General features: G+C 36.7%; 1 pseudogene across 2 annotated transcripts; it reads left to right on the forward strand.

Moving 5' to 3' along the window:
* Positions 1-13646: 13646 nt before the first annotated feature.
* Positions 13647-17416, forward strand: LOC149163885 (G-type lectin S-receptor-like serine/threonine-protein kinase At1g34300 pseudogene; annotated as a pseudogene). 2 transcript variants are annotated; one of them, XR_016260189.1, is made up of 2 exons: positions 13647-13827; positions 14590-17416. The product of XR_016260189.1 is annotated as a G-type lectin S-receptor-like serine/threonine-protein kinase At1g34300 pseudogene, transcript variant X1 (transcript). The 2 variants fall into 2 exon arrangements; XR_016260190.1 differs by having other exon boundaries at positions 14755-17416.
* Positions 17417-17809: the final 393 nt, after the last annotated feature.

The raw sequence follows: 17809 nt of genomic DNA on the forward strand, positions 1-17809 counted from the left end.
TTCAAAAAAACTGTCCTGAAAGCTTTAATTTTGACAATTTTCTTCACCTTGTGTTTGTCATCTCGAGATATATAATTTGTCAATAATACTCCCTTAGAATTGGGGTTTATCCTTTTTATTTTAATATATATATATATATATATATAATTTTATTATATAACTATATAACCATTATTATATACATTATATAACAATGAAATATTATATAGTTAATATATTGTAAATATATTATGGAAAGGATACTTATGGTATGGATAGAAAGGACATTTAACTGCTCGAAAACGATGGATAGACAAAAAAATTGACCGACTCGACTTCCGTTTGGGGTCCGTTCTTGTGATGGCCCTATTGTAAGTGATAATGCATATGTGTGGATAATTTTACATTCACTTCATGTTTCAAATTCAGAACACGACAATGAAATTCTGAAATCTTGGGAAAGACGTCAAGGAAAACTCGAAGGAAATTATCTGTTGCATTTGTCTTTGTTTATGCATTTTATTTTGTCAGCCAAATCGTAAACGGGCTTTTGGTATATCTCTGGTTGCAGATTTTGTGCCATTTTTGAGGGTGTAAACTCAGAGTTGAATCAAATAAATAATTTGTTGCCCAAAAATTGACGTCTCATTTAAGGGATCATTTGAAAATTTAAAGGGATTATATTGGCCTGTTTTGGGGAAATCACCACAAGTAACCACCCTCTGGAATCATGTTCAACTTTATGGGAAGTGAATCCCAAACTGATAACACCAATGACAGTTTTGAAGAAATACTTCCTCTACTGCAACGAATAGAGGCATCTGAGGAGCACTGCTTTAGGAGACGTGGGGCTAATTTGCAAGAGGTCACTGCAAAATGCATTGAGGTGAGGAAGGGACATTTAATTACAATAAGTTTTAGTAGCTTAAAAAAAATTGTCATGCCCAAACGAAAGACTGATACATTATATATATTCACCAAATAAATACAACTTTGCAATGGCCCAGAGTAGTCCACCTAAGCAATTCATTGAAGAAAAAACATAGACCATGTAAATGCAATGTCATATATATATATATATATAATTATATAATTTGGTATCTTGGGTTTAACACGAATGTGATTCATTTTAATGCTGGTATTTAGAAGTGGTAATAAACTAATTGGTTGTCTGGAGACGTATCTAAAGCAATATTTTCATGCTTGTGCTTCTTGGCAAGAATTTGGATCATAACTTCAACTTTGAATATATTTAAACTAAATATTTAATAAGGTATTTGAGTGTTATAGTTATTTTGTTTTTTATTTATGATACATATGTGAATTATTTTTAAGATAATTATGTTATTGAAGGGTAATTTTTTAATCAAGTCTTTATTGATAAATGGTTAATTTATTATGAGAACATCACTCTTGAAGGGAAAAATTTTAAACATAACATTTCTTGACGGGAAGCATAAGGACCCAAAACATAAAAAAAAATTGTATGACGGGTAAAGAGAAATCCAAATTCCAACCCTGGTTGGGACAGGGATAGGAGATGGATTGCATATGGAACAGGCGTGGAAGCGAATTCGACAGGGTAGCAAAAAAAACGCAGGAAGAACAGCGAACGGTGGATGAATTTGGTGACATATTGTGAATGCGATAGCTATGGGAAGAACATGATTGGATGGTTAGTAGTCAAGAAGTGACCATGTCGAACTGCGGCAACGGGGATAGAGATTTGCAGTGGTAAAAAGAACGGGGAAAGGAAGAGACATGGAATTGACAACGGACAATGAGCATGTTTAGGGTTATGGGTACAACGAACGGACCATAGAGTAGATAGAACAACAAAGCGATGGCAGGGTTTTGTTAGTAAGGGTTGAAGTAAATGGTTGGAAGAAAGAGAAAAAAACAACATCGATATGAACAACAGGCATAGGTGTATGAGGTGGACAGATTATATAGTGACCATCAGTGGATGAATTGCAAAACGAGAAGAGGTGAGAGGAACCTGGCTTTGATATTTGATAAATGATGTCTGCTGGTGCCTGACTAGACTGATTTATATCCCTCAAAACCACCTTGACAAGATCAAAGTGAACATCTCTAGTGATGATCCAAGTGGATATTGGTGGCCACCCACCTATTCCACCTAGACCCCCCAGTTAGTTTCATTTGTTTCCTTAATTGTACCACAATTTACTATTTTTGGTAGTCTTTTCGGGTCCTGAACTTTCGGAGCCGCTTCTAGTCCCTAAACGACATTTTTTCGGCAAAATTGATTTTGGTGATTGCTTAGCAATCACATCAGCATCTGCAGTCCTTAGAGAGATCTTTCCAACGAGGTATCATATCGGTCAAACGAAGATAATATGACCAAGTTACGACCCCAGGAAGTTGGCTACCCAACTAACCCCAACGGGGCCCATAAACTCTTGGTTTTACATCTCCTCATGTTAAGGTTTTGATTGTTTAGGGTTTTCTCTTATTTTCCAATAATAAAAAGGCCCTTGAGCCTCATTGTAACTCAGTTCAGAGGCATGTAGCTGCCACATCTCTTCTTAGAGATAAGCTACCATCACCTGAGCTATCTTATTTCCATTCGGTTTGTAAGCATAGTTCACTATTTTTCTATTAATGAAATGAAGTGTTTTTCTGTTGCATCTCAATGTTTATGATTATATCTGTAAGTTTTTGCATTCCTGTTTAAGTTCGGATTAGTGGTATCAGAGCGATATTCCCTTTCTATGTTTTTCTTTACATTTCCCCAATGAGGTTAGGGTATAAGGAGTTAGCGCTCGATTTGGTTGAATCATTGCAGAATTAGCCTCGCAAAACCCAATGACCTCCCATGGCGGAAGAAAAGAGAGATGATAGGGCATGAGATCCTTTCAAAATGTTTCTCATGGAAGTCCTCGAGTGACAAAGGGACGCGATGATGGATAACTTTGCCCAGATCCCTCGACGGCTACCCACAGGTGATGCATCTTCATCTAGCAGCTAGAATGGGTAAGGTTCTTGTAAAATTGTTGGAATGGGTAAGGTTCTTGTAAAACAACAGAATGGAAACCAATGGCTACTAAAGGAGGTAAGGCATGTTCTAGATCTGAAGAAAAATCTGATTTCAACAGGGCGGTTAGGCGGTGAAGGTTGTGTGACAACTTTCACAGATAAAGCTTGGAAGGTCACCAAAGGAGCCCTAGTAATAGCAAAAGGCAAAAAGGTTGGTATATTATATTTATGCAATGGTATTTCTAACTCTGTTAATGCTTTAACTTCCAAAGGAGCAGATGAAGCATTATGGCATCATAGGCTCGGACACATGAGTGAGAAGGGGATTAAGATTCTTCACTCAAGGAATTTGTTGCCGGGATTGAAGAATGTTGATTTGGACTTCTGTGAGAATTGCATTTATGGAAAACAGAAGAGAGTCAGATTTCTCAGAGTTGGGAAAGAAAAGAAGAGCGAAAAATTAGAGCTTGTGCATACAAATGTATGGGGACCTTCTCAGGTATCATCTCTTGGTGGCTCTCATTATTTTGTTACTTTTATTGATGATGCAACTAGAAAAGCTTGGATTTATTGTATTAAGAATAAATCTGATGTATTTGATATTTTTCAAGAAATGGAATGCTTTGGTTGAGATTGAGACAGGAAAGAAATTGAAGTGTCTTAGATCAGACAACGGAGGTGAATATTGCAGCAAAGAGTTTGATAGGTACTATTCAGAGCATGGAATTCACGGAGAGAAGACAGTTCCAAGAACACCACAAGAAAACAGTGTGTCAGAAAGGATGAACAGAACAATCATGGAGCGTGCAAGGTGAATGAGATTGCATGTTGGATTGCCTTTACAATTTTGGGCAGATGCTGTAGATACTATTGTTTATCTAATAAACAAAGGGCCTTCAAGTTCCTTAGATGGTGGTGTTCCAGAGAAGCATGGACAAGTAAAAAGGTAAACTACTCCTTTTTAAAGCCTTTTGGTTGTGAGGCCTTTGTTCATATTAATAAAGAAAATAGAACAAAGCTTGATGCAAAATCAAAGAAATGTAACTTTATTGGATATGGTGTTAATGATTTTGGTTATCGCTTATATGATTATGAAAATCACAAAATCATTAGGAGCAGAGATGTAATATTCAATGAAAAGGTCTTGTATAAGAATTAGTTGCAGGAAAAGAAACAGGAAAAAGAAAACAAGGAATACACAGTTCTTGATGAGATCGCTGAAAAAGTAAAGGTGCCTGAAAATAATAATAATCAACAACCACAACAACAACAACCACCACAACAACAACAGGCACCCCAAACACCTGAAAGTGGTGTTAGAAGATCTACCAGGATAAGTATACCCCCTGAACGATACTCTCCTTCATTATATTATTTATTGTTGACTGATTCTGGTGAACCCGAATGTTATGAAGAAGCAATGCAGGTTGAAAGTAGGAAGAAGTGGGAGGTAGCCATGGAAGAAGAGATGGACTCCTCAATGCATAACCAGACTTGGGACTTAGTCAGGTTGCCTGCAGGAAAAACTACATTGAAGAATAAATGGGTTTAGAGGCTGAAGGAAGAAATTGGAGGAAAACAAAGGTACAAAGCTAGACTTGTGGTGAAGGGGTTTGCACAGAAGAAAGGTATTGATTTTGATGAAATATTTTCTTCTGTTGTTAAAATGACTTCAATCAGAACTATTTTAAGTCTAGTAGCAGTTGAAGATTTGTATCTTGAGCAATTAGATGTAAAGACAACCTTTCTCCATGGGGATTTGGAAGAAGAGATATATATGCAGCAGCCACAAGGATATGAGGTAAAAGGGAAGGAGAAACTAGTGTGCAGGTTGAAGAAGAGGTTGTATGGCTTAAAACAAGCTCCAAGGCAGTGGTATCTAAAATTTGACAAGTTTATGTCTGGACAAGGTTATACTAGATGTCACTCTGATCATTGTGTTTATTTGAAAAAGCAAAATGATGGCAGCTATATTATATTGTTATTGTATGTAGATGACATGCTTGTTGCAGGGTCTAACATGCAGGAAATAAATGTGCTCAAAAGAAAATTGCAAATTCATTTGCAATGAAGGATTTGGGAGCTACAAAACAAATCCTTGGTATGAGAATAACTAGAGACAGGAAAAATCACAAATTAACATTGTCTCAGAATGAGTACATACAAAAGGTGTTGAAAAGATTTAATATGCACAATGCAAAACTAGTTAGTACACCTTTTGCTAGCCATTTCAAACTTAGTAAGGAAATGTGCCCAAGGACCCAAGAAGACATGGATTATATGTCTAAAGTTCTGTATGCATCAGCAGTTGGAAGCTTAATGTATGCAATGGTCTGCACAAGGCCTGATATTGCACATGCAGTGGGAGTTGTAAGTAGGTACATGAACAATCCAGGAAAGGAACATTGGATGGCAGTGAAGTGGATTCTTAGATATTTGAAAGGTACCACAAATCAAGCTTTGGTGGTTCAAACATTTCTCTATAGGGATATGTTGATGTAGATATGGCAGGTGATAGAGATAACAGGAGGAGCACTACAGGATATGTATTTACTATAGGTGGAACAGATGTCAGTTGGGTTTCAAAAATCCAAAGTGTTGTTGCACTTTCAACAACAAAAGCAGAGTATGTTGCTGCTACAGAGGCTAGTAAAGAAATTATTTGGTTACAAAGGTTTATGGGTGAATTGGGTAAGAAGCATGATATGGGCACGTTATACAGTGATATCCAAAGTCCCATTCATCTTGCAAAGAACTCAACATTTCATTCTAGGACTAAACACATGCAGCTCAAGTACCATTTCATACGATCAGTGTTGGAAGATGGAGAGTTGAAGCTAGAAAAGATACACACTAGCCAGAATCCTGCAGATATGCTAACAAAAGTTGTAACTAGGGAGAAACTGAGAATATGCTCAGTTTCAATTGGTCTTCAAGGATGACGATGAAGGTGAGAAACAACTAGGTCCAAAGAGTAGTCATTGTCCAGCAAATGAAGCAGCGGTGGAGTTGCTACAATCATTCTCCAAGTGGGATATTGTTGGGTGTGGAGCATGATTATTTAGAGGTCCCTGTTTCAGCCGGATGTATACCCTAGGAATTTTTTACACCCCTCCACGCGGGGGGGTGCGAGGGGGACTTGTCCCCCCCACAGGGGTTTGGGGGGGCCCATCCCCCACGGCTGGGGGGTCCGGGGGCCAGCAGTCCCCCGATGGGGGTTTTAGGGGCAATGCCCCAAAGCTAAAAACAGATGTAAAATTGCCTTGTAAAAGTATAGTAATTTCTAGTCAATCTGGCCCGTTCATTAGGCGGATGATCTGACGGTAGAACTTATGTTTAGTTTAGGGTTTTTTGCCCTAGAAGGCAACCCCTCTCTTTGTATGAGGGCATTGTATTGAGGTTGTGTAATAGATGTGTATTCTCCAAGCAAGAAATAGAGAGGTGAGACTGTGAGAGAAAATAGAGGATATTACAACGGATCTACTGTAGGTTGTGTCTCTTCATTTTGCTGGATAATAAAAAGGAAGGACTGGCTGTTCGGGGTCGATGTAACCCAAACTGGGTGAACCACATATATCTGTGTCTCTCTGGTTTTATGCGTTTTCTGTGTTTATATATATGCAATATTCTATGTGTTCCATTGCTCTATAATATATAATTTTCTAACACGAATGAAATTCATGCTGACACTAAGTGATAGCAGAAGTGATAAATAGTGCATGCAAAACATGAATGGAGGATTGAGCAAACAGATCAACATGCATGTGGGTGAGATCGTTCACTGGTTGGGCGAACATCCGCGCAAACCATTTTCATGCATGCAACAACAGTGAGATAGAAACAAAAATTGAAACAGAGCCAGGACAACCTTGAATATATGTAAACAACAACAGACACTCAAAGAAATCAAGCAAGCAGTACTCATACAAGCGAAAACCCAAAAAGCGACAGAAATGCAGCACAAGGCATGGGAAGTGAGCTTACCCCAAAACAGTTGAGTTGAATGTGCCGATTTCTCCTAGTTGTGATGTGGGATGTCATAGCTACAAGGTTGATGTGAGGAATGAGCTCTACAACCTTCGGTTGATGAGTTTTGATAACATCGAGGTTGTGATGCGCATGCCACAAATCTAGGGGAAGCGACACTTGGAGGGATGTTTCTAAATTGTTCCTTGCATGTAACCTCCAACTACTAAACATAGAACCTTGAAACAAGGGATTCCTTTGCATGCTGCATTGGGAGAAGCAGCGTATTCATGCATGTCTGTTTTGCTCGGTCCCAGAGGGAACCTTTCAACTTAGCTACACATGCAAGCGATTGCTCGACTGCTGGAGAAAATTGCACATTCTTGACTGTCAGTTGGGCTGACTGCCTAAGGGGATTACGCAATTTCTGGGCCCAGCTGCCGATTGCTGCCCAGATTTGCGCAAATCCTGGACTGAACTGCCTGTTGATGGGAAAAATTGCACAATTCTTGCTAGGAGGGTTGGCTTGTAGGATTGCGCAATCCAGGAGACCAACAAATTGTCAAAGGGAATTGCACAATTCCTAGAGGGAAAGGCTAGTCGCCCTCCAGAAATGTGTAGATTTCACTGGGAAGCTTCTCAGCCTACAATTGGAACGGACGAGCAGTCTGTGAAGGGAAAAGATCAAACTGTGATCGACAGACTGCCTTTGAGAAAGAAAGACATTGAAGATTGAGGACTTAACGAAGCAAGGCAAGCTGCTGTGAAGGTTGGTAGGGAGGCTCCAAATAGGCTAAGGAAAAATTTTGGAGGGTGGTTGTAGCTGCTACAAGAAGACTTCTATTGTCGAATGCCTAACCCACTCTTCACCCTTGAATAAAGTATTATTTATGAAATCAAATAGGTCCAATGATAACTAACATTAACCTCCACCATAAAATATGCAACTGGATTAGATCATTGTAAACAGGATATTGGTCCCCAATAGCTTGTAATCTCTAATTAACCGAAATGAATAATGGCTAATTGTAATACCATACACCATAGAGAGATTAATTATAATGCCAGGCACACCATAGAAATCTGCACCTGTATGGTTCTTGTGAACATTATGAAGCTCCTATGAAATTCACTTAGTTGCCATGAAGGACAACATAGAGCCGTAATGCCAACAATGGTCTCAATTTCCACAAAAGAGGTTATTGTGGATATCATGTTGCTGTCTCAAATCATGCGAGGATGTCCTATTGATTTTTATGTCTATTTTTTTTAGCCGTTAGGATTCGACCGATAAGTAAAAAACAATGAAATGTATTTTTGCATAAACAATTTTGATTTTATAAATTTTGTTGGAATATGGTCGTCATATTAGCATGTTTATAAACCTTTAGTTGGAAAGGTGAAAAAGGGGGACAGAAAAGAAAAGGAAATGTTGAATAAGTTATACAGTGACCGTGGAACTATTTTAAACTTTTTATGTAAGTGTGTTGATTTGATTTGACTCAATCAAGTAATATTGATGTCAATTTTATTATCCATGGTCACTTTTATTAATGATCTCCTTGATTTTCTATAATTTGATTTCTAAAAATGTTGAAGAGAGAACCCTATCATTCTATGACTTGGATCCATAAGAAGACAATGAATTATTGCATTTATTTTCATTTGTCTTAGTTCAATTTATAGTTGTTTACATTCAATCTTAATCGTCCTTTAGTCATTTGTGTCCTAAGGATGATATCAATCTGAACATTCCTCAAGTCTAGTTTCTTGTGAATTGCTTCCAGGGATTTAGTTTGTTGAGAAATGTTATCTTTATAATAAATTGAATTGATATATCTGTTGTAGAAGTTTGTGATGTATTGCTTTATTTTGTTATTTACTTATTAAGTTGCTTCATAAATGAATAATGGAAGCATAATTATAGAAATTATTATATTTATCTTTCCACTTTACCTCAACCAAGAAGTAGCAGTTACATAGCATTAATTAGTTCTCTACATGTATGATTTATTTTTTATGTGAATTATTCAAAGGAACGTTGATTGTTCTGTGTTAGTTTAAAATATATGAAGCTTATATTTTTGTAGTTCTCACTGTTTTTGTGTTAGTTTAAAAGATATGAAGCTTATATTTTTGTAGTTATGAGTGTTTTGTTTATTCAAATTAAGGATTATCCATAATTTTTATTTATAATTGCATATATAAATTAAAATTAGATTGCATTTCGTAACACCTAGCTTCCTTTAAATTGATTTTTACTTATTCTTCGCCAATTACAGTGTTTTCTATTTTTTACTCTTTGTATTATATTCTTACACATTTTTTATATTATATGTTCTAATTTTATCTTGTATATTATTGTACTAATTGTGTTATTGTATTGTATAAGTTACATATCATTTAACTTTTATATTAGATGCATTAACATAGACACCAGTTTTAGGTCAATTTTAGGATAACGATAAGATTTAACCCTTGTCTTTTCCTTTGATAAAGGAAGATATATTTAGGCCAAAGGAGCCTTTAAACCCACCGAGAGTGACCATCCCAAACAACTTGGACTATTCAAAGAGCCTTGGTTTGAGTCACATCCCATTTGTTGATTAAGGTCTATAAATCCGCATCAACAAGGGGATAGCGGTTTTTAACAATAGCTTTATTAAGGGCACTAAAATATGTGACTAGACACCATTCAAAAGCATCCCCTTTTGGAATAATGAAAGAAGTATATGCACATGGAGAGGATGAAGGTTTAATATGGCTTCATGTTAGTGGTTATGCAAGTTGGCGTTCTATCTCAACTGCTTCTCAAGGACTAAGGTGATAGGATGGGGCATTGGGAAAAGAAGCAACAAGAATAAGATCAATTATGTGTTCAATAAAGTGTGGCAGGGGTAACCCTGTGGGTTGTGTGTATACATCTACAAATTCTTGAAGTGGGGGAACCATATCAGGGGGTATCCAATTAGTGAGGTTATCTGGTTTGACAGGGTAAAACAAACACAAAGAAACACATTGGTTCAAACTAACTTTCTTAACAAGAGCTCTGTCGGTAAGAGGTTGTGCTGGTTTAACCGAAGAGGATGTGAGCACATAGATGCCCCTCATGCTACAAGTGGTATTGATGATCTTTAGCATGATAAATAACATTCCTAGCCTATTGATATGGAATTACAAGTAATAGATAGGCACAATCGAGAGGAGAAACATCACATGCCACAATCTCTCGGAAAGGGAAAATAACAAAGGTCACTACACAACATTGGGAGACGGTAAGATGAGGGTTTTCCTTTTGTACCCAACCAAGATGATATGGGGTTGGGTGTGGAGTGGTGGGAAGTTTAAGGTGTTGAACCAAGTCTTGGGCCACAAAATTCTTTTGACACCTATTGTCAATGATAAAAGTAGCCAATTTATGCTTGATTTGACAATTATGTGTAAAAAGAGGTGCAACAAAGGTGTAAGCTTTATTATCAGTCATTAGGATGAGAGAGGGGTATGCTTTAGCAGGATTGTCGAAAGAAACAATTGTAGGAGGGGGATGGGAATCTGGTTGCTCGGCCTAGGTAAAAAGAGTCTTACTGGAATGCATGTTTTTAAGTGCTCGACAATTGGTAGAAGTATGCAAATTGGTATTACAAAAAGTACACCAGGGGGTATTGCAAGGTGTGGAGGATGACGTAGGGGTCACATTAGAAGGACCAGTAGGAAATGGACTAGTAGGAGATGGACCATATTTGGGGTTGAGGAGATCGGATTTGAGGAGCCACTTTACATTCCATGGCCAAGGTTTAAAGAAAGGCATTTTCAAGAGAAGGAATATCAAACAATTCAACTTCTCGATGAAAAATCATTAACAAACTGGAACTAAATTTGACATCTTTTGGATCGGAAGTATGTAGCTAAATGCACAACTTGCAAAAGAACTCAATGTAGTCTTGTATGTATGATTTGTTAGTTAGTGGAGCTACAACCATTTTGCAAGGAGTTTCTAGAGATATCCTGGGGGATATAAGTGTGATCTTAATGCCTGGTAGAAGTCATCCCAAGATGTGATGCAAGTAGGGTTGGTCTCTTCTATCTCTTTGAGCTCAATGACCAAGGATGTATTCTCTAACTGGGTATCCCACCATGCTTGCATCATGTCATCCAACTGTAGGTTGGAGATTTGAAGCTTCATGTCCTTTTCCATCTCGAGACATGTTTTGATATAGGTGGTGGTCTAGGTGGATATTAATGACCAATCGCCTATTCCACTTGGACCACCAACACTATTTGTTTTTAGTTTCCTTAATTCTAGCACAACATTCTACTTTTGGCAGTTTTTCAGGTCTTGAACTTCTGAAGCCATTTTGAGGCCCTAAACGACATTTTTTTTTAAATGCACCAAGCTTGTAACTAATAGGATAAGGACTTGTCAGGAAAATTTGTTGTCATCAGATAGATCGTTCTAACGAGGTATCGTGCATGCCAAGCGAAGATCATATGCCCAAATTACAACCCCGAGAAGTTGAAGTTCCAACTAATCCCAATGGGACCCACAAACTTTTGGCGCTTCATCTCCTAGGGTCAGGTTTTTGGATGTTGAGGGTTTTCCATTATTTCTCAATACAAAAATACCCATTGAGCCTCATTGTGACACAGTTCAGAAGGCATGTAGCCATCACATCTCTTCTTAGAGATAAACTACAATCGCCCGAGCTAGTTTGTTTCTTTTATGTATGTAAATAGTTGTCAGCAATTGTTATTTTATTAATTGAAGTTATGTTTTGCTATATCTTTGTGTTTTGGTTTGAATCCGTATTTCGTTTTGTTCCAAGTTCCACAACAACATTTATGAGACACTTTACAAACCTTCATCAACATCCCCACTAGTTATCATATATCTATTTCTCTTCTCTAGAATAATAAACCATGTCGGTCATTGACATGAAAAACAAGCTGATTCTATCATTTCATTGTAATTGTGTCAAAATTATTATCACATTATGGTTTTCATTATGTCATAAATATTATGATATTTTAACATATCATTTTAAATCATCATATGTATTATACTCTATTTCCTAATATGTCCATGTTATATGTTTATTATATTTTATGTCATAATATTTTTGTAAGGTATATTTCTAATATTTTGCATATTATTATTTCTATTTTTTTATTTTTTTTTACACTCTATGTATTAATAATTCACAATTATTCAACTCTATAATATTATAGATCGTTTTAAAAAAGTTATAAAGCATAACTTATGCAATATCTTTCTAAATCCCTTTAAAATATCATTTATATAGCTAATTTTTTAATAAAAATATTAAAATTTATTAAATGATTAATATTAACACCATGGGTCTCAATTCCACTTCAATGTCCCTTCATCCAAGATGGTGAATGGTGAATACTTTGGTTATTTAAAAAAAAAATATATATTAACAAAATACCTTATAAATTTAAATTTTTTATTTTTCCACTTAGCCATTTTACCATGGACATGAACATTTACTGCTCATTATTTTTTCACAAGAATATATTTATTAATCATTTTTTCACAAGAATATATTTATTAATTAAATGGTAATTATTGACAATTTAATTATAAATTTAATGCTTAACTTAATTTTGTTGTTAGGCTTTCCAATGATTTAAATTTACAATCAAATTTGATCCAAAAGTACAATCAAATTTGATCCATCAAAAGAAAAAGAAACTAAAGACTTTGGAAGCAGATACTTTCTAAGAGACTAAAATCTTTAAAAACAGATACTTTCTATTCACAAAATAGACATCTATCACATCACATCACATACACTAATCATTTTATTATTATTTTAATTAATACTTAATCACATTTTATTAATTTAAATTTATAATTAAATTTAATTCATCAAAAGAAAAAGAAACTAAAGTCTTGGGAAGCAGATACTTTCTGAGAAACTAAAATCTTTAGAAACAAATACTTTCTTTTTACCTAATAGACATGTATCACATCACATCATATAGACTAATTATTTTATTATTATTTTAAATAATACTTAATTACATTCCATTAATTTTAATTTTAATTTTAATAATCAATTATCTTATTTTTTTAGTAAATTAAAAAATTACAGATGTTTTAATTATTATTGACTTTATGATGCCTTTTAAATTACCTTTTCATTATCAACCATATTTTGCAGGTGATAAAACATTTCTATCAACCCGGCTTTCTATTTGATAAACTAACTCGTCATAAAAAGTTGGTTTCCAATATATCTATTATCAGATTTGGGATTCCATAATAAAGTTGGATTATACAATTTGGGATTCTATAATAAAAAAAATTGAACTCAAGATAAATTATAAAATAGATGTAAGATAGTTTTAGGTTAAGTAATTTGAGTGGTTGAGATTACAGAAAAAAATGTAAGATAGCTCTAGGTAACTGATTTGAGTGGTTGAAAGTAAAATTTGTTTTTATTTTTTATTTTTTTTATTTAAATTTAATTTCAAATATATATATATATATATATGACTTGTTTTTATAATAAATTTTTAAAAATAGTTTCTTGATAAAACTCCCTTACAGAGATAACAAATTACGGATTCACCTCAGTAAAAATAAAACAGCAACCTATGTGAAGATAAATTTCAATTCAAATGTACATTAAATGCTTGTACAATTTTGAATTGAAACTTACCAAACCATCAAAGAATATCTCATAAATTTCAATTTCGACGTATGTTAAACGCTGCACATTTTGACTGCATGAAACCGTGTGAGTGGCGAAGGCGAAACCAATAATTCAATGCTGTGCAACAACGGCGAGATTGCTACGCCAGTGGACGCTTATGATTCAGTCATCAGTGAGTAGATCCGGAAGAAGAAGAATTATGGTATGTGGCACACCAATTTCCATTATAAATAGAAATAAATAGCCATATATCTGCTCACAGAACAAGGGTGAAGATGGTGAGGCAGATTGGTTCTTGATTTTGATTTTGAGTTAGCTTAGCCTTAGAATCAAATGGAAATTCTTTTTAGATTCCCAAGAGAAGACATATATATGGTTAACAGGAGGAGCGTTAGGCATGTTGGATTTTGGTTTTGATTTGGAGTTGGGTATGGGTTTCTTTAATTGGGCAATCCAAGAGCAGCCATATATCTTGTTACAGGAGGGTTAGACAGGTTGGGTTTTGCTTTTGGGTTGGAGTTGGGGGACATAGAATTTGTTTATCAGACACCCAAGTTTTGGTTGTGGTTTCTTGGTTATCTGTTAAGGTTGAACAGACACCCATGCTATCTGTTACATGGTTGCACAGTTCGAAATTGAATAAAAGTGTAGAGATTTTGAACTAGTTAAACTATTATATGTATCTTAAACAAGCAAACATGTTCGGTAAAGCTTGGTTTGTTGGTTATCTGTTACCTGGTTGCGCTGTTTAATGATTATTACAGTTGCTTATTGCTTATCTGTTACTTCAATGCAGTGTAGAGATTAGAATGGCATCACTCAAAATTTAAGAGGCACCCATGTTCTAATTGTGGCTGACGGATCACCAATTACCTGTTTCACTGATTATAATCAAGGCAACAGTGTGGCATAATTATGTTAATCCCAATATCTGTAATATATATTATTATTATTCAATGTGTAGATGGAGCAGTGGAGCCAGGGTCCAGCCTTAAGCCTTCCTTCTCACGGCAACAAAAGTTTTGGGAATCCCCAAATGGCAACTTCAAATTTGGATTTCACCCAATTGGAAATGATGGGTTACATGTTCTGGGCATTTCAATGATTGACACTATGGTGTGGACTGCAGGTGGGAATGGTGGTATCAGAGTGGCTGACAGAGCTTCCTTTGATTTCCAGATTGATGGCAACCTCGTTTTGCACAGTGGACTCAACACCACGGTGTGGCAAACCAATACTGCGAACCAAAGCGTATCGTCTGCGGTCATGCAGGACGATGGCAATTTTGTAGTGAAGAATAGCACTTCCAGCAGCGTTTGGGAGAGCTTTGCCAATCCTACTGACACCCTTTTGGTGAATCAAAGTTTCCATGTGGGACAGAGCCTCCGCATGTATGTTTATTCATTGACTCTGGAGCCCAGTGGGAATTTCACATTGAAATGGAAGAACAACATCACATACTGGAATCAGGGTTCCCCTAATGGCTTCAGAGCACGTTTGAGCAATCAAGGAATTTTTACACTCTCCAATTCTTCTAGTGATCAGGTCTGGATGGCATACAGCAGCGATTACACTGATGCCTCGATCTCATTGCGAAGGATCAAGCTTGAATCAGATGGGAATTTGAGGTCCTATGGGTGGGTTAAAAGCTCTGGAACATGGCAGCTGGGCTGGAGCGCAGTAGAAGACCAATGCAAAGTGTATGGATGGTGTGGGAACTATGGGGTGTGCGTTCACAATGACACAGCCTCGTACTGCACATGCCCATCTGCAGATTTCGTTCCCATAGATCCCAAGGATTCCACACAAGGGTGCAGGAGAGTGCAGGACATTGCAGGGTGTAGTAACCAGAGCATGGTTGTATTGGACAATACTGAATTCTTCTCATATCCTCCAGAATCAGAGTCACAATCAGAGATATTCAATTTGGGTATAACAGATTGTAGGGAGAACTGCCTCAGGAATCCATTCTGTTTTGCATCTACACTCATGGCGGATGGTTCGGGCACTTGCCGAATGAAGACCGAGAATTTCACAAGTGCCTATCAATCAGCTGCCATTCCAAGCACATCTTATGTAAAGGTATGTGGTCAAGGTCGTCCTCTGGCAACGCCACCCCCTGCAATTATATTCTTGGGCTCAACCAAAGAATCTGCCATTCGAATTGTAGGGGCAGTTGTAGGACCTATTATTGCCTTGATTACTATCGAGATATGCATCTGGTTTATTTTCTGTAAAAATAATCCGAGGTTTAGATTGGGGCAGCTACCATCCCAATATACGCTTCTGGAATATACCTCGGGATCTCCAGTTCAGTTTTCCTACAAGCAACTTCAGCACTCAACAAGGAATTTTATGGAAAAGTTGGGCTCAGGAGGGTTTGGAACAGTGTACAAGGGAGAATTGCCCAACAAGACAATAGTCGCAGTAAAGCAGCTGGAAGGGATTGAACAAGGGGAGAGACAATTCCGTATGGAGGTGGCAAACATCAGCAGTACTCATCACTTGAACTTGGTTAGGCTAATCGGATTTTGCTCAGAAGGTCGCCATAGATTACTGGTTTATGAATTCATGAAAAATTCTTCCCTGGACACATTCCTTTTTTCTTCTTCAGACCAATCCAGGATACTAGATTGGGATAAGCGGTTCGGTATAGCACTAGGAACTGCAAGGGGCATCGCCTACTTGCACGAAGAGTGCAGAGATTGCATTGTTCACTGTGATGTTAAACCTGAGAACATTCTCCTAGATGATAATTTCAGTGCAAAGGTTTCTGACTTTGGGTTGTCGAAGCTCATCCGTCACAAAGGTCATCGCAAGCGCTCAATGACTAGTGTTCGGGGCACCAGAGGATACTTGGCTCCAGAGTGGCTTGCCAATTTACCCATCACTACCAAGTCCGATGTTTTTAGTTATGGCATGGTTTTGCTGGAGATCATCAGCGGTAAAAGGAATTTTGATACCTTGACATCAAGGAGAAAGAAATTCTCACTGTGGGCGTTTGAGGAATTTGAAAGTGGAAACATCTTAAACATTACAGATGAGAAGCTTGGTAGAGATCTGAATATTGATGAGGTAAACAGAGCACTTCAAGTTAGCTTCTGGTGTATCCAGGAGCACCCCTCACAGCGGCCAACTATGGGGAAAGTTGTCCAGATGTTGGAGGGCATTTTTCCTATGGACAAACCACCTGCTCCTAAATCTTTGGAAAGCTTTGAAAGCAGTACCAGCGGCAGCGGTAGTGCCAGTGAAATGGCAATGTCAGTGCTTGCAACACCCTGTCATCCAGTTTCTTCTATCTCCTCTGTGAGCGCCACTCTGTCTTCAGGTCTCTGAAAAAAATCCGGAACAGAGACTCTCCAGCCGCAATTAGCTATCAGTGCTTGCAACAACCAGTCATCCAGTTTCTTCTATCTCCTCTGTGAATGCCACTCTGTCTTCAGATCTCTGAAAAAAATCTGGAACAGAGACTCTCCAGCCGCAATTAGCTATCAGTGCTTGCAACACCCGGTCATCTAGTTTCTGCTATCTCCTCTGTGAATGCCACTCTGTCTTCATATATCTAAAAAAAATCTGGGAAGACTCTCCAGCCACAATTAGCCATCTTCTCCGGACCAGTTAAGTTGTATCACAAGACAGGTTCTATCATCATTACTGTTCATTCTGATCAATAAAACGATCGCCATAACTTGGTTTCGTTTCAGCTTAAAATTTAGGGAAAAGGAATTATTTTGTCGCGTCAAGTGATATGTTATTATATTTAGAATGATATACTAATGCTATTAGTTAAAGACCCTCGCTGTTATGCACTTTTCCTTTTATTTTTTTAAGGTTGCAACCAGGAATCAAATTTGAAGGGAAGATCCTTACTGTTATAATCACTGGACATGAAATGAAATTTATTACTGGTAAATATTTTAATTTGGAAGATGGTTAAATTATTTTTTATTTTAGATTTTACTGGTTAGTGTTTGACTTTTGGCAATTTATTATTTTTATAGTGAACGTACAATTATTTTAATTTTGACTTTGTTAAAGAGATTAATTTTTTGAAGAAATATTTGTAATTCTACGGATTTAATGTTTTGTGATATCATATTTTAAAATAGTGTTTTTTCTGAGTGAAAAAAATATTATTTTTTTCATTATAAAAAGGATGGTATATATTTTGATTATGCATTAAT

This window comes from Pinus tabuliformis, chromosome 5_1 (genome assembly GCF_031772625.1).
Source record: "Pinus tabuliformis cultivar Carrire ecotype Pingquan chromosome 5_1, CPIR1, whole genome shotgun sequence".
NCBI classification, from domain to species: Eukaryota; Viridiplantae; Streptophyta; class Pinopsida; order Pinales; family Pinaceae; genus Pinus; species Pinus tabuliformis.